This window comes from Phoenix dactylifera, chromosome 6 (assembly GCF_051530095.1).
Source record: "Phoenix dactylifera cultivar Ajwa chromosome 6, Ajwa_hap1_PhDact_Kaust_v1.1, whole genome shotgun sequence".
NCBI classification, from domain to species: Eukaryota; Viridiplantae; Streptophyta; class Magnoliopsida; order Arecales; family Arecaceae; genus Phoenix; species Phoenix dactylifera.
Window position 1 is genome coordinate 20,623,563 of NC_143195.1, and position 26,718 is coordinate 20,650,280.

The following is a 26,718-nucleotide window of genomic DNA, read 5'->3' on the forward strand; positions in this document are numbered from 1 at the left end:
AGCATGATTAATTCCAAGAAAGGCTATCTTCCGATGGGCCATGGAATTAACCTCTCTAAGAAGAATTGCCCGACAACTCCTCAAGAAAGAGAGAGTTATATATTTACTCTGAAAGGTGGTGCTGTCTGCTAGAAGAGTTGTAAACAACATACAGTGGCAGATTCAACATACGAAGCAGAATACATCGCAGCATCTGATGCCGCCAAGGAAGCGGTATGGATGCAGAAGTCCATCACTGAGCTTGGAGTGACACCCTCCATTGATGGTCTGGTTTCTATATTCTGTGATAGCATTGGAGCCATAGCTCAAGCAAAGGAACCTAAAGCACATCAGCGGACCAAGCATATTCTACGGCGCTATCACCTGGTTCGTGAGATTGTAGAACGAGGTGACATTGATCTTCAGAAGATTGATACAAAAAAAAATCTGGCTGATCCATTTACTAAAGTTCTCGGCATCAAAGAGTTCAACGAATACAAGTCGAAGATGGGAATACGATACTGTACCGATTGGCTTTACTCTAAGTGGGAGTTGTTGGGAATTGTATCCTAAAAGTCAATTGTCAACCTGTTGAAGATTGAATATGTATATGAATTGATTAATTAATAAAATGTTATTTGGCATTATTCATCATTTTGTTTATACATCTTCAAATGAACTCTTGTTATGTGATGAAGTCCTTAGGACTCTTTTATGATAAAGGAGGATTTATCTATGAGTCCTTAAAATAGTTCGCAACCAAAAAATGTGCTGTTACTAGGACAACAGCATTATCGAGATTAGATCGTTGTATGCCATATACGTTGGCTGTCCTTTTAACCAAGGAGTGTAGAGATACTAATATGTCATATAGGTAAAGTATAGGAGTATACTTCACTAACATGACCATTTCGGAACGCTCTACTGTCAAGAGATATTTCGAATGGATATGGGTATATGTGTCCTCCAGATCTGAGATCACCATGGTGATTAGCAAGCAACTCACTGCACTTTAGTATCGGACTAGCTGAATTTCTAATTTAGGGATGAAAGGTCACTGGGTGCAGTCAAATACTTGCGAAGTCGGTGTGTGATTCAAGATGGAATTGATCCCTCCTGGTGACAGGAGATGATGCTCTTGTGTTCAATTTAGCAAATTCTTGGCTAGGGTAATCGTTGTGAGAAGTCACAAGATTTCTAAAGTTGAATCACAAAGTGGATGTACTATTATAGAGTTGATAGAACTCTGACGTCATCCTGGCATTAGGAGTCATAGGGATGAATTATACGATAACCATAGTCTAGGATTCCAAGATATTGCTTCGCATATATTCGACCTATCCGAACGTCGGTCACCATTGCTAAATGGTCACATCAATTAGTACAGAAAGTTGTTCCTGTGCTACCGGCTTAGGTTCGAACCAATGGGGTTACACGCATAGAAGTTTTCTAGGTTGATCATAAAGGCTGATGGATGATTAAGAATCATCCGGGGATAATTTGGTCCATTCGATTGACAAATTATCCTAAGTAAAATATTTCTATAAAAAAAATTAATGAATTATTGAAAGATTAATTAGCAATTTGATTGCTAATGAACTCAATTTGATTGAGTAATTGGACTTAAGTTGAGCAAAAATTGAATGAGGTTCAATTTGTGCTTAATCAAGATTTGACGTAATTGGATTAGGTTCAACCCAAGAGGATTGTTGCTGATCCAAAGATTGATTTTGATGATCACAAAATCTTGAAGTATAATTACTAATATTTGTGTTGCAAGAAGAAAGATAATTTTTTTTGCAAGGAATATAGCAAGTTGAAAAATATAAGAAGGCCTCAAAAGCTTTCAAGAAAAGTTGGAAGAAAGCTACACTTCATTGGCCCAAGTTTCAAGTTCAAAGGATTTAAGTTGGAGGAGCAAATTCAAAGGAGAATTCAAAAGAACAGCCTTCGAGTCGACTCCTAGAAAGTTCGAGTCGACTCCGGCACAAGCATAGAATATTGGCACACCTTCGAGCCGTCTCCACCAAGCGCGAGTCGACTCTTTCAGAAAGACAGAAAGAAGTATTTTTGGTCGCAAAGCACGAGTCGTCTCCTATCCCACGGACGAAGCGCGAATCGAGTTCCAACTATTACGAGTCGACTCTCTCAGATAAGATAGAGAACTCATTTTCGACGGACCAAGATGCAAGACGACTTCCGAACCGCGCGAGCCGACTCCAACGAGAATCGACCGATAATCTGTCAGAGAGATCCCGAGCCAGAGCCGACTCCAAAATCATGCGAGACATCTTCCACTTGAGCCGAGCCGACTCCTGGACGGGCGAGACGACTCCACTACAATTGGGATGCATAACGGCTAGTTTTTCTCAACTCCAACGGCTCTATTTTTTATCTCTAACGGCTAGATTTTTTGTTCTCACACTATCCAAAGATATAAAATCAAGGAAAGAGCAAGGCGAGAAGTAGGAGAAGTGGGAGAGAACACACAGAGAAGAGATTTCAAAGAGATTTTAAGAAAAACCTTCCAAAAGCACAAAAGGGCCATTCAAGAAAAAGAGAGAGAAGAAAAGCATCTGAGTGAATCCCAAAGCTTCCTCTCCAACTGTGTACTGCCTCAGTGATCCTCTAGCTCGTGCAAAATTAGAAAAGGGTCAAGTAAAGAAGAAGCCGAGTTCTTTCATCTGCAAACCTTGTTTGAGGGCTTCTTCTCTTTACTCTATTTGTTTATATTGTTATATCTGCTTATTTGAGAAACTTGTACTTGTTTTAAACTCCTATTCTAATATCTTGTAACTTGATTCAATCAAGGGATTGAATCAAGAGGTTAAGGGTTGTTGGTGAGCCAGTGAAAACCAATGCTTTAAGGTTTTGGTTGGTGAGCTTTTGGAAAAACCAACTGGGTTGATTGTAAATCCGAAAAACAATCGCAATAGATTTTGGGTTTGTGAGCCTGGGAAAACCAACTTGGGTTCGTTGTGATCCCGGAAAAATAACAAGTTAGGTTGTGAGCTTGTAAAACAACCAGACTGTAGTCTTAGAATTATAGTGAAATTCTCAAAAGGTCTTAGGAAGTGGATGTAGGTGCCGGGGTGCACCGAACCACTATATATCTTTGTGTTTGTGATAACTTGTCTCTTGTGCCTCATGCCTTACATTCATACTTAACTATGTAATATCTCTAGCATAATTTTTCACTGCTTTATTTGTAATTGCCTAGAGCTTTAGTAAGATAACATCTTATCATTCCGCTGCATTCAATTCAAAGTTAATTAGGGAACATAATTTTTAGAAAGCCCAATTCACCCTCCCTCTTGGGTTGTCACCTTGGGCAACAAGTGGTATCAGAGCAGGTGCTCTTCTATTATTTATAGTCTTAACCGGCTAGAGCCAAAGCTTATGACAGCCCCACATAACATATTATTTGCTGAGGGACTTTCCATAGACAGACCTCCACTGTTTGATGGAACTAACTATATTCAATGAAAAGTTAAAATGAAAATCTTTATTCAATAACAAAACTATGAGTTATGGAACATCATTATAAATGGCCCTCACACACTCTCTCAAGCTGTTAATGAAAAAGAACTAGTACAATCGAATGCCAATGCTATGAACATACTATATTGTGCTATTCATGAAACTGTATTTAATGAAATCTCTGCATACTTATCCACTAAAGAGATCTGGGATACTTTAGAAAATATTTATGATAAATTTCAGATTAACTCACATGTGCTTCAATTACATACTGCAGGAAAAGCTTTTGAATCCCCCAATCAGGAAGAAAGAGCAACAAATGAAGAATTCAGTGATAAAAACAAGGATCCATCCTCAAACACCGAAAAATTCAAAAACTTCTTAAAGACAAAGAAGAAGAGAAAGCAAGAGAAAGGAAAGAAAGAATTTAAAAGCAAGAAAGCCTTGACCAAGAGAAAGTCAAGCAAAAAATTAAAAGCTAGGAGCAACAAAGATGACATCAGCTCCAAAGAACTACAAGAATTAACTAACTTATGCTTTATAGCACAAGAAGATAAGGTAAAATTTGAATCTAATCTTACACCAAATGAATTTCATGAAGAATATTCTTATGATGAACTATTAAATGTTTTTCATGATTTGTATGGTGAATGTAGAAAATTAGCTATGAAAAATAAAAATCTTAAAAAGCTAAATCTGAAAATTTCAAAAGAAAGAAATTCTATTATTAAAATACAAGACAAACTAAATTCTGAAAATGAAAGTTTAAGGTTAAATTCAGAAGAATTGATTCAGAAAAATCATAGCTTAATTAAACAAAACCAAAACTTAAGTGAAGAAGTTGACCAATTGAAATCTCTTATTAAAAAATTCACTGTAAGTTTAGAAAGATTAAAAATGATGTTTGAAAACCAACATGCTGTTTTTGATAAATCAAAATTTGGCTTGACACCTTTGCTTAACAATAAATCCCTAAATAAAAAGGTTATCAATTCACCAAGTGTTGCCCAAGGTGACAAGCCAAGAGGGGGGGGGGGGGGGGTGAATTGGTTTCTCTCTGTTTTAACTATCTTACTTATGTTAATTGATGAGTTAGTGGAATTACACAAATCACAATACAAACAACAAGAAGTATGGTGGTTCGGTGCTCTCCTAAGCACCTACGTCCACTCCCCAAGCGATCCCTTGGGAATTCACTATAATCCCGCGGATTACAGTTGGATTGTTTTCCGGGCTCACAATCCAAAAATCTTTACACTTTGATTTTCCAGGATCACCAAAAACCTATGTTGGTTTTACGAGCTCACCAACGAACCTTCACAATTGGTTTTACGGGTTCACCAACAACCTACGTTGGTTTTACGGGCTTACCAACAACCTATGTTGGTTTTCCGGGCTCACCAACGAACCTTTACAATTGGTTTTACGGGTTCACCAATCAACCTATTTCGTTGGTTTTGCGGGCTAACCAACTAACCTTTACAAGGAGTTTAATAAACAAAGTAAGAAGATTTAAGCTCCTAGATGAGCAAATATAACAATATAATCTACAAAGAAGAGTTTAGAGAATAGTTATCGCTTGATGTGACTTCTCTCTTCTTTGTCAAGGATGCTTCACTCTTCAAGGGTGGATGGAGCTCTTAATGACTCTTGGAATCTGCTCAACCACTTTCTTTTGACTCTTGAATGAAGCACTTGGATGAAGAAGATTAGGGCACTTAGTCTTTCTTGTGTGCTCTTTGATATTTTGCAAAAGTATGTTCTCTCTGATGAATAGTGCCACTTTAAATAGTTTCTTTCATCCATTGGACAAGCCCCAATGGTTAGAATTCAAAAACTAGCCGTTACTCACTGTTGGAAGGACAAAAAGTACTTCTGCAGAACTAGCCATTATACTTCTGCCCGTATTTGGGTCGGCTCAACCTGTCCTTGGGTCGACCCAACTTTCACTTGGGTCGACTCAACCTTTTCTTGGGTCGACCCTCTCAGAACCACAGAAACTTGCAATTCAGCCTTCCTTCACTTGGGTCGACTCAACATTTCTTTGGGTCGACTCAAGGTTCAGTTGGGTCGACTCAACTTCCACTTGGGTCGACCCTCTCAGGGTTTCCAGAGAACCTTTTCTGTCATGTATTCTGTCATTGCCTTTGGGTCGACCCTCTCAGTATTTGGGTCGACTCAAGCTTGGGTCGACTCAACTTCCTCTTGGGTCGACCCTCTCAGTGTTTTCAGAGAACTGTTTTCTTGAGTCTTTGAGAGGCTTGAGGTTTGGGTAGACTCATGCTTTCCTTGGGTCGACCCAACTACTGTTCATCCGTGCCATTTTTGCAGAAGTGTGCCGGATGCTTTCTTGATGTGCCGGGGTCGACCCAATCATCCTTGGGGTCGACTCAATCCACACTTTGCTGCAACTCAAGGTTAGATTCATCCAAATAAATAATGAAATGCATTTATACAAATATAATGAGAGTAACAGACTTATAAATGAAGTATCGAATTAACTTGTAACATACTCTTGATTATTGCTTGTTAATCATCAAAATAACACTATCATCCTCAATCTCCCCCTTTTTGATGATTACAAAATATAGAGTATGATCCTATTGATACTTATCTTAAAATCAGTTTTAAAAGGGCTCAAGTTGCTGAATTTCAGCTTTTCAAATATGAGAGTGAAGTCTCCCCCTATTTCATCCAAATGTTTCCAATTTGACTTTTTGAATTGCTCCCCCTTTCTTTTATATTTCATTAAAGATGAAACTTCAAAAATTTGAGATAATGCATGAGTTTCAGATTATGTATCGAGGTGTGAAGGGTATGTGCCAATTTCTGAAATTCTATGTGCCAAATTCTGAAATTCAATAGAAATTTTAGATTTGATCATTTTCATTGTTACAAATTGCTCCCCCTTAAATGTATATGCTTTTCCATTATAATTTTCAATTTGTTTTACAACTTATTTACTTCTCCCCCTTTTTATTATCATCAAATAGGTGCATGAGAATAGATACAATAAGTAACAAACATTCAAACTTCATTGATCAAAATAGGAATATTTTAGTACAATAATGCCAAAAACAAAAGCAATTATAATGTTCCTCAATCAAAGTTCAAAATACATGATAAACACAAAATACATATGAGAACTAGATACCTATCCTAGGCTCTAAACAGAAATACTAATATCAGCCTAGGGAGTATCTAATGGCTGGGATCTAGTCCTCATCCTCCTAGTGTACGTGGCGACGGGAGGTCGAGCCTGATGAGACTGAGTCTGTCGTGGAGCACGATGAGCTGGATGACTCTGTGCCGAAATCTCTGACTCAGCAGCCTGTGGCACAGATGGTCCATGAGTCTCTCTCTCTCCCCGTAGAGCTCCTATCTGCTCCCTCAGATAACTGATCTCAGCAGACATGATGTCTAATCTGCTTGTCAGCCCATCAGTGATAGTCCTCGCCTGAGCTGACATAAGCTCTGTCATCCTGCTCCAGAACTCATCTGTATCTCCCGCAGGAACAGATGACGATGGTCCAGCATCTGAAGGTGCAGGAGCATGATCCATATGCTCCTCATCCTCAGGGATAGGGTCTCCAATATCTGGTGCATCACCCTCTGGTGCATCACCCTGAATTCCTGCTCCAGTATGAACCCACTGCCCGTTCACTTTCTCATAGCCCATGTGAATAAGTGATCGTGTAGTGTATGTATCAGTATGAAGCAGATGCCTGGAGATCTCCCCCTCGATAGATATGTCGTGCTGTCGGAAGATCAAGGTGAGTATCATACCATAAGGCAGGGATACTCTGGTATTGCAGATCACCTTCCTCATCTGCCAAAGTATTATGGCCGGGAGATTCAGAGGAATACCCTGAATAATATGCTCCATCACTACTAGATCTCGCTCTGTAATGAGATCGAATCTCCCGCTCTTCGGAAATAGAATCCTATTTATGATGCTGAGCAACAACCTCATTTCTGCAGAAAGAGAGCTCGCTATTACCTTCTCCGAAAAGTCGAAGTCTTCATTCTCAAGTATCAACTGCAGGGCTCTCATCTTGTTTTCTGGCTTTTCTGGAGTTGCTCCTTCGCAGGGGAGATGAAGCAACTCACTCAAACTCTCCTCGGAAACTCGAACCCTAACTCCTCGAACTTCCGAAATGAGCCCTCCCATTCCAGTTTTGAGGAAGGCATAGAACTCACGAACTAGTCCGGGGTAGATCACCACATCTAGGGAGCAAAGATACTCCCAACCTTGCCTTCGGATCCATTCCCCCAAACGGAACCCTTCTTGATCAAAGAACTCGGAATGGATCCTTCTCCCCGTTGTAACCGGTCTCCCCGCAAACTTTGCAAGTTGTACTGAGGGGGAAGGAGGAGGAGGTGGTTCTGCACGTGCCTCACGTTGTGGAGACACTGTAGATGGCTCCGTAGCTTCTCTTTCCTCACGTTGGATCCGTGAGACTCTCCCGGATCTCTTGGCTACGGCTCTTTTGGGTCCCATTTCTCCAAGATCTTGAAGTAATCTAGCGTTTGGAGTTGATTGGAGGAGTTTGGAGAGTGGGGAATAGAGTTTTCAGAAGAGGACAAGGGCAAACAGTGCCCTAAAAAAGCTCACAGGTCCCCCTTTTATCAGTGGGGTCCCGACGTTGGGTCGACTCAAGAATTTTCTTGGGTCGACTCAACGTTGGGTCGACCCTATTCTGGGTTGGGTCGACCCAAGTTCAGAATTTTTTTTTTTTTTTGCTTCTAAAAATTTTCCTTGCTTCCAATCCTTACAAATTCTATCCGGGACAATGATACATGAGTAAGGAATCTATATATGACAATTTTGACTCATGTTTCATGGGTTTTTAGAAATGGGAGGAATGTATCATGAGACTGCTTGCTCCCTTTTATATCTCTTCAATAGAAAGGATCACATATGCCTAATTCCCTCCTTAGCGTGCAGAATCTATCTTCACTCAAGGGTTTTGTGAATATGTCGGCTAATTATTTTTCAGTGCATATATGCTCAATACATATGTTTTCATTTTGCACATGATCCCTAATAAAATGATATCTTATTTCTATGTGTTTGGCTTTAGAATGCTGAACCGGATTTTTAGTAAGGTTGATGGCACTAGTATTATCACACTTAATAGGAATATTATCTAGCTTAACTCCATAGTCCTCTAGTTGTTGCTTAAGCCATAGTACTTGAGCACAACAACTGCCAGCAGCTATATATTCAGCTTCAGCTGTTGACATTGCCACTGAATTCTGCTTTTTGCTAAACCATGATACTAAGTTGTTTCCTAAGAATTGACATGTTCCACTAGTACTCTTCCTATCTAATTTGCATCCAGCAAAATCAGCATCTGAGTATGCAAGCAAATCTAGATAGGAGTCTCTTAAGTACCATAATCCTATGTTCGTAGTTCCTCTTAAATATCTAAGGATTCTTTTAACAGCACTTAAATGTGACTCCTTAGGATCTGATTGGTATCTAGCATATATTCCTATACTAAATACGATGTCTGGTCTACTAGCAGTAAGGTAGAGCAAGGATCCAATTAGTCCTCTATAAAGCTTAATATCAATACTCTTTCCTTTTTCATCTTTGTCTAGCTTACTAGTAGGATTCATTGGAGTGCCTACTCCCTTATGATTTTCATTCCCAAACTTCTTTAGTATTTCCTTTGTATACTTAGTTTGATGAATGAAAATACCTTCTTTAGTTTGTTTGATTTGTAATCCTAGAAAGAAACTTAGTTCTCCCATCAAACTCATTTCGAATTCTCCATGCATTAAATCAGCAAATTCTTTGCAAAGAGTATCATTTGTGGCACCAAAGATTATGTCATCTACATATATTTGTACCACTAATAGATTTTCGTCCTTTCTTTTGAGAAACAGTGTTTTATCTACATTTTCTCTACTAAAGTCATTATTAAGCAGAAATTTGCTTAATCGATCATACCAAGCCCTAGGTGCTTGCTTCAATCCATATAATGCCTTATGTAATCTAAACACATGATTTGGCAATTCATGATTCTCAAAACCAGGAGGTTGCTCTACATATACTTCTTCCTCTATAAAACCATTTAAGAATGCACTTTTTACATCCATTTGATACAATTTGAAATCCATGAAACATGCAAATGCTAGAAGTAATCTAATAGCCTCTAATCTAGCTACAGGAGCAAATGTTTCATCAAAATCTATCCCTTCTTCTTGATTGTATCCCTTAGCTACAAGTCTAGCTTTATTTCTTGTAACTAACCCATTTTCATCTAATTTATTTCTAAAGATCCATTTTGTTCCAATTACACAGTTATACTTTGGTCTTTCAGTTAATGTCCATACATTACTTCTTTTGAATTGATTTAATTCTTCTTGCATAGTATTTATCCAATTAGTATCTTTTTCAGCTTCTTCATAAGTCTTAGGTTCTAATTGTGAAACAAAAGCAAGATAATCATTTAAATTTCTAAGAGAGGATCGAGTTTTTACCCCTTGAGATGGATCACCAATGATTAAGTCTTTAGGATGTCCAGATGCATACCTCCATTCCTTTGGCAAGTTTTGAGATTGTGGTGGCATGCAATCATCTCCCTTATCTTGAATTGGCACGTCATCAATATTCAACTTTTCAAAGTTAATAATTCATGTATCATCATCAAGAATATTTTCTTTCCTAGCAGACTCACTATCAGACTCATCAAATATGATATTAACTGACTCTTCGACTACAAGGGTTTTTTTATTGAATACTCTGTATGCCCTGCTAGATGTGGAGTATCCTAAGAAGATACCTTCATCTGACTTGGCATCAAATTTACTTAGATCCTCCTTGCCATTGTTTAAAATGAAACATCTACATCCAAATACTCTAAGATATTTAGCAGTTGGTTTCTTATTTTTCCGAAGTTCATAAGGAGTTTTCTTGGTTATTGGTCGTATTAAAATCCGATTTAGAATATGGCAAGCAGTGCTTATAGCTTCAGCCCAAAAGTACTTTGGAAGATTTGACTCGCACAACATTGTGCGTGCCATTTCTGCCAATGTCCTATTTTTTCTTTCAACAACCCCATTTTGTTGAGGCGTTCTAGGTACTGAAAATTGATGTGAAATACCATTTTTATTACAAAATTCTTCAAAGTGTTGATTTTCAAATTCAGTGCCATGATCACTTCGAATTGCTACTAAGGTGAGCTTCTTTTCATTTATGATATTATTATAAAGTTTCAAGAATTCTGAAAATGCTTCATTCTTATGTGCCAAAAATGAAACCCATGTATATCTTGAAAAATCATCTACAATAACTAGTCCATACTTCTTTCCTCCTAGACTCGCAGTTCTAGTGGGTCCAAATAGATCCATGTGTATGAGTTCAAAAGACCTAGTTGTTGATACTATATTCTTTGATTTGAAGGATGATTTAGTTTGTTTTCCTAATGAGCATGGTCCACAGATTTTGTCCTTTCAAAAATCAATTTTGGCACATCTTTTATTAATTCCTTATTGACTAGTTTTGATATTAATTCCATACTAGCATGTCCTAGTCTACGATGCCAAAGCCAACTTGTTTCATTTTTCTTTTCTTCATTAGTAATTGTTGCTGGTGGTCCAAACCGAGAACGATTGGCACAGCGGTGTGAACGGGATTCCGTCTGAGCTGCCTTTGTCGATGTTGATTGTGCTCCACCTTCCACCGGGAAACCTGCAAGCAAGCCTCGCACCACCGGTGGGGTAGCGGGGGCCCTCCGACGATCAAGTCAGAGGAGATTGGAGGAGGAGGAGAAATGATAATAGCAAGCAAGAGAGTGCTCTGGAAGATATTGCTTACCCCCCCTTCTCCCCCCAGCCGCATATATACCTGGCTGGGGGGTATCTCAGGGGGGTTTGTCATCGTGGGGCGCGATGGAGTGGCCACTGACATGGCCGTTACAGGGCGTCGTGGAGCAGCGCTGGGTACGGCCATGACAGGGCGTAGTGGAGTTCCGCTTTGTACGGCTGATACAGGAGATCGTGGAACAGCATCGGATACAGCCGTTGCAGGGAGTAGTGGAGCAGGAGGCCTCGGCGTGCCTCTGGGAAGCAGCCTGTCGTTATCAAGAGATCTCCGACTCGGGGTCGGAGTGCTGGATCAGGGGGCAGCCGACTCGGGGTCGGGCTGCGGTGCTGAGGATATCCGACTTGGGGTCGGATTGCTAGATTAAGGGGCAGTCGACTCGGGGTCGGGCTGCGAAGCTGAAGATGTCCGACTCGGGGCCGGACTGCTGGATCGAAGGGCAGCCGACTCGAGGTCGGGCTGTGGAGCCGAAGATGTCCGACTCGGGGTCGGATTGCTGGATCAAAGGACAGCCGTAGTCTTCATGGGCGCGCGTGCCGGTCACGTGGAGCATGGCGGCTTAGTTCCCCCGTAACAGTAGCCCCCCACTTCCGAGCCTGGAACCAGAAGGGGAACGGGTGAAGGGAGTGATGCTTCGAGATTGCCGCCATCCCTCGGAGAGGCGCGCGCGCTTCGAGCTTCCCGCCTTCTTTATGGCGTATGGCGGTTGTTGCTGACCTGGCAGTCTGAGGATTTCGGCGGACATCTTTCCTTAATGGTGTCGATTCGCCTTTGGGGCGCGAGCGACCCTTCGGCGGCCAGACATCCTCTGGCGTCATCGAGGCATCACCCGCCTTTCCGCCTATTTAACCGGGGGCCCTCCCCCGTCCGTCTTCCTCTTTACAGACATTTTCGAGTTTCCCCTTTGCGCTGCCGTTGTTGCCGTCGGACTGTTCGCTTGCTTCTCCTTTGACGCTCTCGGAGCCGTTCTTCCTTCTCTTCCGGTGAGTTACCCCATTCTTCTACTTAGGGCTCTCCATACTTTCTCCTTTTGTACTAGTGTACCCCAGTCGTCCCGGTCTTTCCCCCCTTCTTGTCCCCGTCCTGACCGTAGGTTTATTGGCCATTAGGAATGGGCGAAGTGAGAGCAGACCGCATTAAGTCGGAGCTGGTCGCCGAAGACTTAGACAAACTCGTGGCTCGGTACCACCTTCCCGAGGCCTGCAACGTTACGCTCCCGGGGCCTGAGGAGAGGATGTCCCATCCTCCTCCAGGGAAGATCGCCATCAATGAGGGCATTCTCCAGGCCGGGTTCCGCTTTCCCCCTTCGGACTTAGTCGTGCAGGTACTCCGGGGTTTAAGAGTTGCGCCGACGCAGCTGGTGCCGAACTCGTGGCGTGCCCTGACGGTCTTCCAGGTTCTCTGCCGCATGCACGAGATTCCCGCCACTCTGAATGTTTTTTGGGAGTTCTACAGCCTGAGTGGCCACCCCCAGGACAAAGGGTGGTGGTGCTTTGCGGCGCGGCGAGGGTGCGGCCTCGTCAAAGAGGCTCCTTCCTCCATTCACGGCTGGAAGGAGCGTTTCTTCTTCATCGATGTAGATCCCTCTTGGGAAATCAGGGCGACCTGGGAGACGCCGATGAAGTCCCCGATCGGCCTATCGAGACTGTCGAGGGAGGAATCCGATGGCTTGGCCGCCTTGAAGGGGTTGGTTGCCGAGGGCCAGCTCCCCCCGGTGGCCCGCCTTATTTCCGAGGATACCTTGGTGAATGTCGGTCTGAGCTCGGTCCCCACCGACCGTGAGCCCGCCACCAATTCTTTTTTTTGACTCTTTTCTCCTCTTTCGTCTCGTTCTTTCCTTCGGTTTCTCAGCCCGACCATCTCGTTCTTGTTGCAGAGATTGACGACGTCATGCGGTCGGACAAGGGACCGGCCGTTGGTAGGTCGTCCCTACTGGAAGCAGTCCGGAGGAGGAAACGAGCTCCTCCGAGCGGGGCCCCGCCAGCGAAGAAGTCCCGCAAGGAGGTGCCTCCGACGCCGACCGACGAGTCCGGGCCCACCGATCAGGGAGACGCCGTGGGCACGGACCGGCAGCTGACGCTGTATCAGCCCTCCGGTGGTGAGACTGCCGCTATTCCGGAGGTATCATCCGAGCCCGCTCGAGACGGACGGGTCGGACGTGATCGGTCCCCGGCCCGGCCTTCGACTCAGCCGGCTCCCGATGATTCGAGGAGGGACGCGCCGAGGCCCCGGCCGAGCGGGGCCCTATCAATTCCTGGAGTGACCCCCGCCCCGAGCACAATCAGCAGGACTCTTCCCCAGGCGATGGATAAGGGTAAGGCTGCAGAACCACCATCCGGCTCCGGGGAGAAATCGGGGTCGGCCTTCACTACCGATGGCGCCCGAAACCTCATCGAAACAGTGCTGCTGGAGAAGGACCGTCGGCGGGTCCGGGAGTTGGGGGTCTCTGACGTCGGGGCTGCCAGCTGCGTCTGTCTCATGTCGGTGAGTGTTCTTCTGGCCGCTTTTCACCATTTATTAGCTCTGTTGTTCTCCGCCTGACGCCCTCACTTTTCCTATCTCTTAGCTCGCCCAGTACATGATCCGTCTAGAGGAGTGCTACAAGGAACAGGCGGGGCTTCTGGCGAAGGCCGAGGACCGACTGAAAGCAGTGGAAGAGGGAGGCCAGGCTGTGGCGGGCAGGACGACCGGGGACCTCGAGGCGAGGCTCCGGGAGGCCGAAGAGCGGGCACTCGGCTTCGCCGCCCTCGAGAAGCAACTGTTGGAAGCTCGGGAACAACTCAAAGTCGCCTCGGGCCTCGAAAGCAGGGTTAAGAAGGCGGAGGAACGAGCTGAAAAGCAGTCCCGGAAGGTCGCGGACTATCGAGAGAGGTGGGAGAAGGCTCAGCGGTCTGCCGACAGCGCCCGCAACCGAACCCGGTCTCTTGAAGCCAAACTGGGCGAATTGGAGTCAGCCTTGGAGAGGTCCCGCGCGAACGACCAAGAGCTCCGTTCGCGCCTGGAGGAAGCTGAAGCCGCTCGCACTGCTGCCGAGGCGAAGCGTAAGGAGGCTCAGGCTAATCTGCTGAGGGTCTCCTCCGAGGCCGAAGACCGGATTGTGGCGAAGGTCTTGGAGGCTAAGGCTCAGATTACGGAGCGAGCAGAGGCGGCGCTGGCCGAGAAGAGTGCGGAGATCGGGCGCCAGGCGGTACAGGCTTATCGTCAGTCCGCCGAGTTCACCCGTGATATGTCGGAGGCGGTACGGGCCTATCGTCAGTCTGACGAGTTCGTCCGTGACGCGTCGGACGCGGGGTCCGAATCCTTCATCTTAGGCTTCGAGGAGGGCCTGGCAAGGGTGTCGGCTAAGTACCCCGAAGTTGACCTGAGTGGGATTTCCCTTCTCGACTCCTCTCCGGCGCCATCGCCTGCTGATTCTCCTACCGCCTCCCTACCCCCTGCGGACGAGTCCGACGCTCCTGACCCGGGGGTTCCTCCAAGCTGACCTCTTGTACCTTTCGTTGTCCTCTTTTTTTTTGTATGTCGGCGTTTTGCCAAATTGTATGGGCCTTGGCCCTGAAACAATGAAAATTAATACAAGTCGAATGTTTCTTCATCTCGCTTTCGTCCTCCTCTTTTTTTTTTTTTTTTTTTTCTTTTTAACTCTTGGCAGCGTCTTGCCGACTCCTAACTCTCGAAGTTCTTCCGGCGCTAAGCCAGGCATCCGAGGGTTAGGCCTCAGGAAATTCTTCCGGCGCTAAGCCAGGCATCCGAGGGTTAGGCCTCAGAAAATTCTTCCGGCGCTAAGCCAGGCATCCGAGGGTTAGGCCTCAGGAAATTCTTCCGGCGCTAAGCCAGGCATCCGAGGGTTAGGCCTCAGAAAATTCTTCCGGCACTAAGCCAGGCATCCGAGGGTTAGGCCTCAGGAAATTCTTCCGGCGCTAAGCCAGGCATCCGAGGGTTAGGCCTCAGGAAATTCTTCCGGCGCTAAGCCAGGCATCCGAGGGTTAGGCCTCAGGAAATTCTTCCGGCGCTAAGCCAGGCATCCGAGGGTTAGGCCTCAGGAAATTCTTCCGGCACTAAGCCAGGCATCCGAGGGTTAGGCCTCAGGAAATTCTTCCGGCACTAAGCCAGGCATCCGAGGGTTAGGCCTCAGGAAATTCTTCCGGCATTAAGCCAGGCATCCGAGGGTTAGGCCTCAGGAAATTCTTCCGGCACTAAGCCAGGCATCCGAGGGTTAGGCCTCAGGAAATTCCGCTCGTCGGTCGGCCAAGGCTGGCGCAAGCCGAGGCGACCGGTCGGGGCTTCAGGCTAGTCTGGTCCCGGGATGGTCATCGGGTTAGCCTGGCATCCGAGGGCTGAGCCTCGGGAGATTCCGCTCGTTGGTCGGCCAAGGCTGGCGCAAGCCAAGGCGACCGGTCGGGGCTTCAGGCTAGTCTGCTCCCGGGATGATCATCGGGTTAGCCTGGCATCCGAGGGCCGAGCCTCGGGAGATTCCGCTCGTTGGTCGGCCAAGGCTGGCGCAAGCCAAGGCGACCGGTCGGGGCTTCAGGCTAGTCTGCTCCCGGGATGATCATCGGGTTAGCCTGGCATCCGAGGGGCGAGCCTCGGGAGATTCCACTCGTTGGTCGGCCAAGGCTGGCGCAAGCCAAGGCGACCGGTCGGGGCTTCAGGCTAGTCTGGTCCCGGGATGATCATCGGGTTAGCCTGGCATCTGAGGGCCGAGCCTCGGGAGATTCCGCTCGTTGGTCGGCCAAGGCTGGCGCAAGCCAAGGCGACCGGTCGGGGCTTCAGGCTAGTCTGGTCCCGGGATGATCATCGGGTTAGCCTGGCATCCGAGGGCCGAGCCTCGGGAGATTCCGCTCGTTGGTCGGCCAAGGCTGGCGCAAGCCAAGGCGACCGGTCGGGGCTTCAGGCTAGTCTGGTCCCGGGATGGTCATCGGGTTAACCTGGCATCCGAGGGCCGAGCCTCGGGAGATTCCGCTCATTGGTCGGCCAAGGCTGGCGCAAGCCAAGGCGACCGGTCGGGGCTTCAGGCTAGTCTGCTCCCGGGATGGTCATCGGGTTAGCCTGGCATCCGAGGGCCGAGCCTCGGGAGATTCCGCTCGTTGGTCGGCCAAGGCTGGCGCAAGCCAAGGCGACCGGTCGGGGCTTCAGGCTAGTCTGCTCCCGGGATGATCATCGGGTTAGCCTGGCATCCGAGGGCCGAGCCTCGGGAGATTCCGCTCGTTGGTCGGCCAAGGCTGGCGCAAGCCAAGGCGACCGGTCGGAGCTTCAGGCTAGTCTGCTCCCGGGATGGTCATCGGGTTAGCCTGGCATCCGAGGGTCGTGCCTCGGGAAATTCCGCTCGTTGGCCATGCGCCTGTCGCTTGCAGCCCGACGGGGTTTCTCCGTGGCCAGCTGCGATCGTGTTTCTCCTCTTTTCCAAGCGTTGCCTGGGGAACACCAGAAGGGCATTAAACGCTAATTGATGCGTTACCTGGGAAATCGGATCGCCAGTTGCTGCTTGCGAGGAGTGTCAGTTAAGCGGCCGCGATGCGCGCGTTCTTCGAGGCGGACGCGACCTGGGCGCGAGCGGAGATATGTGGACCTAGGGGTACGTGCCACCCGGAGTGTCCTGCACAAAGAATGCGATTAAGGAGAATGACGCTTAGGAAATCGCGGGAAGACACGCCTCGAGAGCCAGAACGGCCCCGGATTCAATGCGTCCGCATTTATGGGAGCCACCCGCATCGGAACGACCGGGGGGCTGCAGTTTGGCTATAAATACAGGTGCAGGTGCGATGGAGTTTGCCAAGCCGGAGCTGTTCAAGTTGCCATGGATCGTGGACCTTCTCTCTGGCGCATGGCTGAGAGACTCCTGCCGAAGGAACGGGAGGCGCGCCCCTCGCGACTTCAGCCAACTAGCCGTTTCATCTGGGATCAACAAGGAGGTTCTCCCCGGCGGAACTCCGCTCTAGGCGTTTCATCCGGGATCACGTCTCCCCTCCTTGAAGTTCAGCCTCCCGATTGAGCTCTGCACCAGATGCTCGATCCGGGACCGCGCCTCCATATGCTCTTCTCCCTCGTATTCCTTCTCTCCTCTGACACTGGGGAGGATCGGAATATCCTTTGGAGGCGGCGTTCCCCTGGGGGCAGCGGCGGCTTCTCCAGCGGTGGTTCCTCGTCTTCTTCGTGAGGCGTCGCTGGTGCCTCCGGTTAGAAGCACCCACTTCCGGCGGGGTTGCAGCCGCTTCAGATGGAGGTTTCGGGATCCCAGATCTTCAGCTCCTCGGAGTCTCCACCTCTTCTTTACTTTCTTTACACCCTAATTCCCCTCTGGGAATTCCTTGTAATCACACGAGCACGCCGTTGTAACCAGAAATTATTGAAATGCAAAACGTTATACATTTTTGAACTGTCTTTCTGGCATCGTCGTTCTACTGGTAATACATCCGCAGGTTAGCGGAATTCCAGCTCCTTAGAATTTCTCGACCATCTAGGGCCTCCAACTGGTAGGAGCCAGGTCGGTTTACCCAGCGAACCTTATATGGGCCTTCCCAATTTGGCGCTAGCTTTCCACCTTCCGCAGGTCGAGATGCTTTAGCTCGCCTTAGCACCAGATCTCCAATTCTGAAAAGCTTCGGTCGGACCTTGGAGTTGTAATATCGGGCCACCCTCCGCTGATACATCGCCATCCGAACCTGCGCCATTTCCCTCGCTTCTTCCAAGAGATCCAGGTTCCCTCGGAGTTGTTCCGAATTGGCCTCGGGTCGGTGCGCGGCCACCCGAGGTGAGGGGAGTCCGAGCTCCACGGGGACAACGGCTTCCGTGCCATAGGTTAGGCTGAAAGGCGTCTCCCCGGTAGGGGTCCGATGCGTGGTCCGATACGCCCAAAGGACATTCTCGAGTTCTTCGACCCAAGCTTGCCCCGTCCGACCGATTCGCGCTTTGATTCCTTGGAGGATTGTCCGATTTGTGACCTCGGCCTCGCCGTTGGTTTGGGGATGCGACACAGATGTGAACCGATGCTCGATCCCGAACTCCTCGCAGAAGTCACGGAAATGCTTGTTGTCGAACTGTCGCCCATTATCCGAGATGAGGACCCGAGGTACCCCAAATCGGACAATGATGTTCTTCTTCACGAACTTCCGGACTTGCACCTCCGTGATAGTGGCCAGCGGCTCTGCCTCCACCCACTTGGTGAAGTAGTCGATTGCAACAATCAAAAATTTTCGCTGAGCTGAAGCGACGGGGAATGGTCCGAGGATATCCATTCCCCACTGGGCGAAGGGCCAGGGTGCAGTGATTGGCGCCAAGGGGACAGAAGGGACTCTCTGGACGTTGGCGTGGCGCTGGCAGGCGTCGCATTTCCGCACATGATCCTTTGAGTCCTCCAACAAGGTAGGCCAATAATAGCCTTGCCTCATGATCTTATGCGCCAAGGACCTAGCCCCCAGGTGCGATCCGCAGATGCCTTCGTGGACTTCGCTGAGGGCGTAGGCCGCTTCCGAGGGGCGGAGGCACCTTAAGAGGGGGGCGGTGAACGAGGTCCGATACAGCCTCCCTTCATAGAGTACGTAGTGGGCGGACTTCATGACGAGTCGCCGAGCTTGATCTTCGTCCTCTGGGAGGATTCCTTCGGCGAGGTAGGCGACGAGCGGGTCCATCCAAGATGGCTCCGGATCAATCGCCATCACCGCTCCGGCCTCGCCGATGCTCGGGGCATCCAGGGTCTCCAGGTAGATCGCCCTCGACAAGTTGTGCGCGTCTGCGCCCACCAAGCGGGACAGCCTGTCGGCCCTGGCATTTTCGCTTCTTGGGACCTGCTGAATGTCAACACTGCCGAGGTCGGGAATGAGTGCTTGCACCTTCCAGACATAGCTCTGCATGGTTGGGCTCCGAGCCTCGAACTCCCCTCGGACCTGCCCGACCACCAGCTGGGAGTCGGTGAAGACCTTCAAACGCCGGATGCCGAGCTCCTTGGTGAGTTTGAGTCCTGTGACTAGGGCCTCGTATTCCGCCTCGTTGTTGGTCACTGGAAATCCGAACCTCAAGGCATACTCGGCTATCACTCCATCGGGACTGGTAAGGACCAGCCCGGCCCCTCCACCTTCGGGGTTCGACGACCCATCAATGTGAAGCGTCCAGATTGGGAGGTCGAGGCTGGGTGTTTCCGGCGGCCTAGGTTCCGCCTCCTGCACAGTGCACTCAGCGAGGAAGTCCGCGAGCACCTGGGCCTTGATGGCGGGTCGGGGCTGGTAGCGGATGTCGAACTCACCAAGTTCTACTGCCCACTTCACCAGCCGTCCCGCATTCTCAGGATTGCTGAGGATCTGCCGCAGTGGTTGATCGGTCAAGAGGGTGACAGGATGAGCCTGGAAATAGGGGCGAAGCCTCCTGGCCGCGGTGAGCAGCGCGAAGGCGATCTTTTCCGCCTTCGTATACCGCGTCTCGGCATCCCGTAGGACCCGGCTGATGTAGTACACAGGCTTCTGGAGCTTTGCCTCTTCCCGAACCAGTACTGCGCTGACTGCGGTTGGGGAGACCGCCAGATAGAGGTAGAGCATCTCCCCCTCTTGCGGCTTGGACAGCAGGGGAGGAGACGCCAAGTACTCCTTGAGTTGGTCGAATGCCACTTGACATTCGACCGTCCAAAGGAAGTCTTTCGGGCGCTTCAACACCTTGAAGAACGGTTGGCAGTGTTCGGCCGATTTTGCCACAAATCGTCCGAGCGCGGCGACCCTTCCAGCGAGCTCCTGAACCTCCTTCACTTTGGTCGGAGGGGACATATCTTGGATGGCCTTGATTTTGTCAGGGTTGGCTTCGATCCCCCGCTGGTTGACAATGAAACCGAGGAACCTCCCGGCCGAAGCGCCAAAGGCGCACTTCGCTGGGTTCAGCTTCATGCGAAACTTCCGCAGGGTGGCAAAAGTCTCCTCCAGATCCGCGATGTGCTGGTCGGCATGGCGGCTCTTCACCAGCATATCGTCCACGTACACCTCCATGTTTCGGCCGATTTGCCCTTTGAAGATTTTGTTGACGAGGCGCTGGTAAGTGGCGCCAGCATTCTTCAGACCAAAGGGCATTACCTTGTAACAGTACAGCCCCCGGTCTGTTATAAAGGCAGTTTTCTCCTCGTCCTGTGGAGCCATCATTATTTGGTTGTAGCCGGAGAAGGCGTCCATGAAAGACAGCAGCTGATAGCCGGAAGTCGCGTCGACCAGTTGGTCTATCCGTGGAAGCGGAAAGCTATCCTTGGGGCACGCCTTGTTCAGGTCGGTGTAGTCGACGCACATCCTCCACTTTCCGCTCGCCTTCCGGACAAGTACGACGTTTGCCAGCCACTCGGGGTAGCTCACCTCCCTTATGAAGCCTGCATCCAAGAGTTTGTCTACCTCCTGGTCGACCACCCGGATCCGATCCGGGGCACAGTGTCTCTTCTTCTGCTTTACTGGTCGGTGGGTCGGGTCGACATTGAGGGCGTGAGAAATGACCTCCGGGTCGATCCCGGGTACATCGGCCGCCGACCAGGCAAATACATCAGCATTGGCTCGGAGGAATTCCACTAACCTGAGCCGAGCTTCCGAGTCGAGGTTGGCACCGACCCGGACCGTACGGTCCGGGCGACCCTCCTCAAGGGGAACTTCGATCACACCCTCGGCCGGCTCCCCGTGCCGCAAAGCCACCTCGTCTCTGGCGTCAAGGGACTCAACGCTTAGGGCCTCCACGGGCTTCTTCCCTTTGAGAGTTGCTAGGAAACATTGCCGTGCGGTCGGTTGGTCACCTCGGACCTCTCCAATCCCGGCCGCCGTGGGGAACCGCATTAGCAAATGGTATGTATAGACTACCGCGCGAAGGGCGTTCAGTCCGGGTCGTCCGAGGATAGCGTTGTAGGCCGAGGGAACACGGACGACCAAGAACCCGAGCCGCACCGTGGCTTCTGCGGGTGCAACGCCCGCAGTCACAGGCAGCTCAACGACACCTTCGGCCGAGATAGCGTCTCCAGTGAATCCTATGAGGGGGATGGATGTTTTGTGCAACACTTGTCGGGACAAGCTCATCTTTTGGAAGGCCTCGTAAAACAAAATATCAGCTGAGCTTCCACTATCCACAAGAACATGCCTTACATCATAGTTCGCCATAGTGAGGGAGATCACCATGGCATCATCATGGGGGGTCTGAACCCCCTTTACATCCTCATCACAAAAAGTGATTACATTTCCGACCCGCTGCCTCTTCGCGACGGCCACCCCTGATGCTTCCACCGAGCCCCCTGCGTTCCTCACGGGCCGAGAACAGCCCCCAGTGATGGTGTGGATTACGCCCGCGACGGGTCGATTCTGCTCCCGAGGCTCCTGAGGGGCCGGGTCGGCCGGACGCGGGTCTGCGGGGGGACGTCGGTCGTTTACATATCGACCGAGACGCCCTCAGCGGATGAGAGCCTCGATCTCGTCCCGAAGCTGGAAGCAGTCTTCGGTGTCGTGGCCGTGGTCTCGGTGGTACTCACAGTACGCCCGAGAGGGCCTCCTCCCAGGGATTTTCTTCATCTGCCTCGGGACTGGGAGGTTCTCCCGCCCCTTGACCTCCATAAGGATCTGGGCCCGGGGGGCCAGGAGTGGGGTGTACCGGTTGAAGCGTCGATGCGGAGAACGAGGGCGTGGGACGCCGTGGTTCCTCGCCGGTGACGGGCTTCTGCGCCGATGTTGAGGCGTCGGGCTCCTCCTCTGGGGTGCCTCTTTTCGCCTTTTCTTCCCGAGCTTTAGAGGGGCCTCGGCGGCCTCCTTGTTCCGGTGGGCGGCTGCCTCCTCGGCGTCCGCATACTGGTTCGCCCGAGACAACAGCTCCGGGAAGCTCCGCGGCAGGCGTTTGTCCAGGGAGAAGGTGAGTCTGCCCTTCCGGAAGCCACGCTTCAGGGCTGAGAGAGCCACCTCCTGGCTCAGGTTCCGGACCTCCAATGTAGCCTTGTTGAAGCGGGTAAGGTAATCCCGCAGGCTTTCTCCCTCGTTTTGCCGGACATCAAAGAGGGAGTCGGAAACCAATCGCCGCCGGCTACTGACGGCGAAATGGCTGATGAAGAGGCGAGTGAACTGGTCAAAGGACTGGATAGAGTCAGCCTCCAGGCCGGCGAACCACGCCCTGGCTGGGCCACGGAGGGTCGCCGGGAAGGCCTTGCAGAGGAGGGGATCTGATGCTCCATGGAGGAGCATAAGAGTCCTGAAACTCTCCACGTGATCCCGCGGGTCCGCCGCCCCGTCATAGGGCTCGATCGCCGGCATTTTGAATCCCGGCGGATTTGGGGTCCGCAGGATCCTCGAGGCAAGCGCCGGTTGGGAGGAGATCTCCAAGTCGGCGAAGGGATCTTTAGAGTGGCCCTTCAGGACCTGAAGTTGTCGGTGGAGATCGTCCACCCGCCGGTCCAGGGAGCGCGACCGGTGGGTGGGAGACAAGGAGCACCGAGAGGGGGACCGACTGGAGCGCGGGTTCCTTGAGGACTGGGGGGTCTGGGAACGCGCCCGGGCCCGCCTCTTGTACCCCGCGCAGCTTCGATGGGACGGTCCCGGCAGAATGGACCGTGCTCGAGAATCTTCCTCGCGCCGGCGCTCCTCCCTATGGGAGAGGAAGGAGCGCGGGTTAAGGAGGACAGGTGAGCGCTCAGGGAGCAGCGGCTCCTGGGCCCGCTGCGGCGCCGGAGACATCACACCCTGCAGGTTCTGCACTGCCTCCGCGAGGGTGCGGACCTGCTGGGCTAACTGGTCGAACTGAGCGGCTTCGACCATTTGAATCGGGGGTGGAACGGTTGAGTGTTGCTGAGAATGTGTTGGAGACGCAGCGGCCTCCCGGCCGGAGGCGCGAGAGGCCCCGCGACCGGAGGCATTGGAAGCTCCACGACCACCTCGCCGTGCCATTACGATCGCTCTGAGATCAGGCCCTTCCTCTAGCGCCAACTGTTGCTGGTGGTCCAAACCGAGAACGATTGGCACAGCGGTGTGAACGGGATTCCGTCTGAGCTGCCTTGGTCGATGTTGATTGTGCTCCACCTTCCACCGGGAAACCTGCAAGCAAGCCTCGCACCACCGCTGGGGTAGCGGGGGCCCTCCGACGATCAAGTCAGAGGAGATTGGAGGAGGAGGAGAAATGATAATAGCAAGCAAGAGAGTGCTCTGGAAGATATTGCTTACCCCCCCCTTCTCCCCCCAGCCGCATATATACCTGGCTGGGGGGTCTCTCAGGGGGGTTTGTCATCGTGGGGCGCGATGGAGTGGCCACTGACATGGCCGTTACAGGGCGTCGTGGAGCAGCGCTGGGTACGGCCATGACAGGGCGTAGTGGAGTTCCGCTTTGTACGGCTGATACAGGAGATCGTGGAACAGCATCGGATACAGCCGTTGCAGGGAGTAGTGGAGCAGGAGGCCTCGGCGTGCCTCTGGGAAGCAGCCTGTCGTTATCAAGAGATCTCCGACTCGGGGTCGGAGTGCTGGATCAGGGGGCAGCCGACTCGGGGTCGGGCTGCGGTGCTGAGGATATCCGACTTGGGGTCGGATTGCTAGATTAAGGGGCAGCCGACTCGGGGTCGGGCTGCGAAGCTGAAGATGTCCGACTCAGGGCCGGACTGCTGGATCGAAGGGCAGCCGACTCGAGGTCGGGCTGTGGAGCCGAAGATGTCCGACTCGGGGTCGGATTGCTGGATCAAAGGACAGCCGTAGTCTTCATGGGCGCGCGTGCCGGTCACGTGGAGCATGGCGGCTTAGTTCCCCCGTAACAGTAATTAAGCATAATCCATTTTTCTTGCCTAAATCATGAAGATCTATCATGTAAATATTTCTTTGCCTTTGTCCTACAAGTACAATACTATTATCTTTAGGATTTGTGATTATGCATACTGATGCTTCAAATGTGACTTTAAATCCTTTATCACAAAATTGACTTATGCTAAGTAGGTTATGTTTCAAACCCTTAACTAATAAGACATTTTCTATGAAAATAGATGGAGTAATAAAAATTTTACCATTTCCAATGATATACCCTTTACCATTGTCTCCATAGGTTACTACTCCACCCTTCTTAGATTCCAAGGTGACAAATTGGTCTACGTCACCGGTCATGTGTCTTGAACAGCCGCTATCTAGATACCATCGTTTTTTCTCTTTATTAGCTGCAAGACACCCCTGCAATAAAGATCAAGAAAGAGTTTTAGGTACCCAAACTATGTTGGGTCCTTTAGGGTTAGTACTTGATGTTCCTTTTGGAACCCAAACTTTCTTGAATTTGATCTTATGATTATTACTCAATTTGTTTTGACTGGATTTTCTATAGTTACATTCATATGCTTTATGTCCTAATTTATTGCAGCAATGACAAGTAATATTTTCATTTTTAGTTTTTACAAAAATGTTCTTTAAGTATTTTTATTTCCTATTTGTTTTATATCCTAATCCAGCCTTATCATATACAGCTTTTTGACTATCAAGAATCATATTTAATTTGGTAGAACTAAGTGTAAACTTATCTACTAAGGATTTATATTTTTCAGCATCTTCTTTTAACTTGACATTTTCAGCAATTAGATTCTTGGTTTCATTTGTAAGTTTCCTACTTAATGTTTCATAGTTATGAGATAGTTTTAACTTATCTTTGACAAGAGACTGTTTTTCTTCTTTTAGAACTTTATATTTATTGATTAGTTTTCTATGTTCTTCCATGAGTTCTAAGAATGCATCATGTAATTCATCAACAGTAAAATTACATTCAAGTTCAGAATCTACCTCATCGTCATTGGCCATATGACACATTTGGGTCGTCTCTTGATGATCTTCCTCTTCTGAACTTGACTCCTCACTTTCACTCCATTCAGCCATGAAGTTCTTTTTTTTCAGTTTTCTTGCCATCCATTTCAATTCTGGGCTATCTATCTTATAATGCCCGGGTTTGTTACACTCATAACAAATAGGAGTTTCTTTTTCCTTTTCTTTGTCCTTACCCTTTTCTTTGCTTGAGCTACCTTTGAAGAAGGGTTTCTTTTTATGAAATCTATTCTTACCTCTCATAAACTTTCTGAATTTTCTTCCAAGCATAGCCATTCCTTCTTCATCAAATTCATCATCATCATCTGAATCTTCTGACTCAATTTGTTGTTTAGGGGTGGTAGACTTTAGGGCAATGGGCTTTCTTCTCTTGACCTCATCTTCTGAATTTTGCCTCATGGTCAACTCATGGGTCATGAGTGATCCTAGAAGTTCCTCTAATTGCAGTGTGTTGAGGTCCTTAGCTTCCTGAATTGCAGTTACCTTGGCCTCCCAAACTCTTGGTAGAGACCTGAAAATTTTTCGCACCAATTCAGAGTTAGTATAAGACTTTCCTAAACTCTTAAGCCCATTTATAATTTCAGTAAAACGAGTAAACATATCAGTTATGGACTCAGTGGATTCCATTTTAAACAATTCATACTTGTGTACTAATATGTCTATTTTTGACTCCTTAACTTGATTAGTCCCTTCATGAGTGACCTCAAGTTTGTCCCAAATTTTTTTTGCAGAGATGCAAGTAGATATTCTATTAAATTCACTTACATCTAATGAACAGTAAAGTACATTAATTGCTTTTGCATTTAACTGTGCTAATCTTCTATCACTTTCATTCCAATCCATTTCTGGTTTGGGTATGATAGTGCCCTCTATATTAAGTGTGGGTGTGTGAGGTCCTCTAGTAATAATGTACCATAATTCATAGTCTAAAGCTTGAATGAATATTCTCATCCTAGCTTTTCAGTATGTGTAGTTTGTGCCATTAAATAGAGGAGGTCTATTTGTGGATTGCCCCTCACTCATAGAACATCCCACTTGGGTTGTCATGATCTTTAACTCTTGATTGTGAGATCAATAAGTACTATTGGAGAACCTGGCTCTGATACCACTTGTTGCCCAAGGTGATAAGCCAAGAGGGGGGGGGGTGAATTGGTTTCTCTCTGTTTTAACTATCTTACTTATGTTAATTGATGAGTTAGTGGAATTACACAAATCACAATACAAACAACAAAAAGTATAGTGGTTCGGTGCTCTCCTAAGCACCTACGTCCACTCCCCAAGCGACCCTTTGGAAATTCACTATAATCCCGCGGATTACAGTTGAATTGTTTTCCGGGCTCACAATCCAAAAACCTTTACACTTTGGTTTTCCGGGATCACCAAAAACCTATGTTGGTTTTACGGGCTCACTAACGAACCTTCACAATTGGTTTTACGGGTTCACCAACAACCTACGTTGGTTTTACGGGCTTACCAACAACCTATGTTGGTTTTCCGGGCTCACCAACGAACCTTTACAATTGGTTTTACGGGTTCACCAATCAACCTATTCCGTTGGTTGTGCGGGCTAACCAACTAACCTTTACAAGGAGTTTAATAAACAAAGTAAGAAGATTTAAGCTCCTAGATGAGCAAATATAACAATATAATCTACAAAGAAGAGTT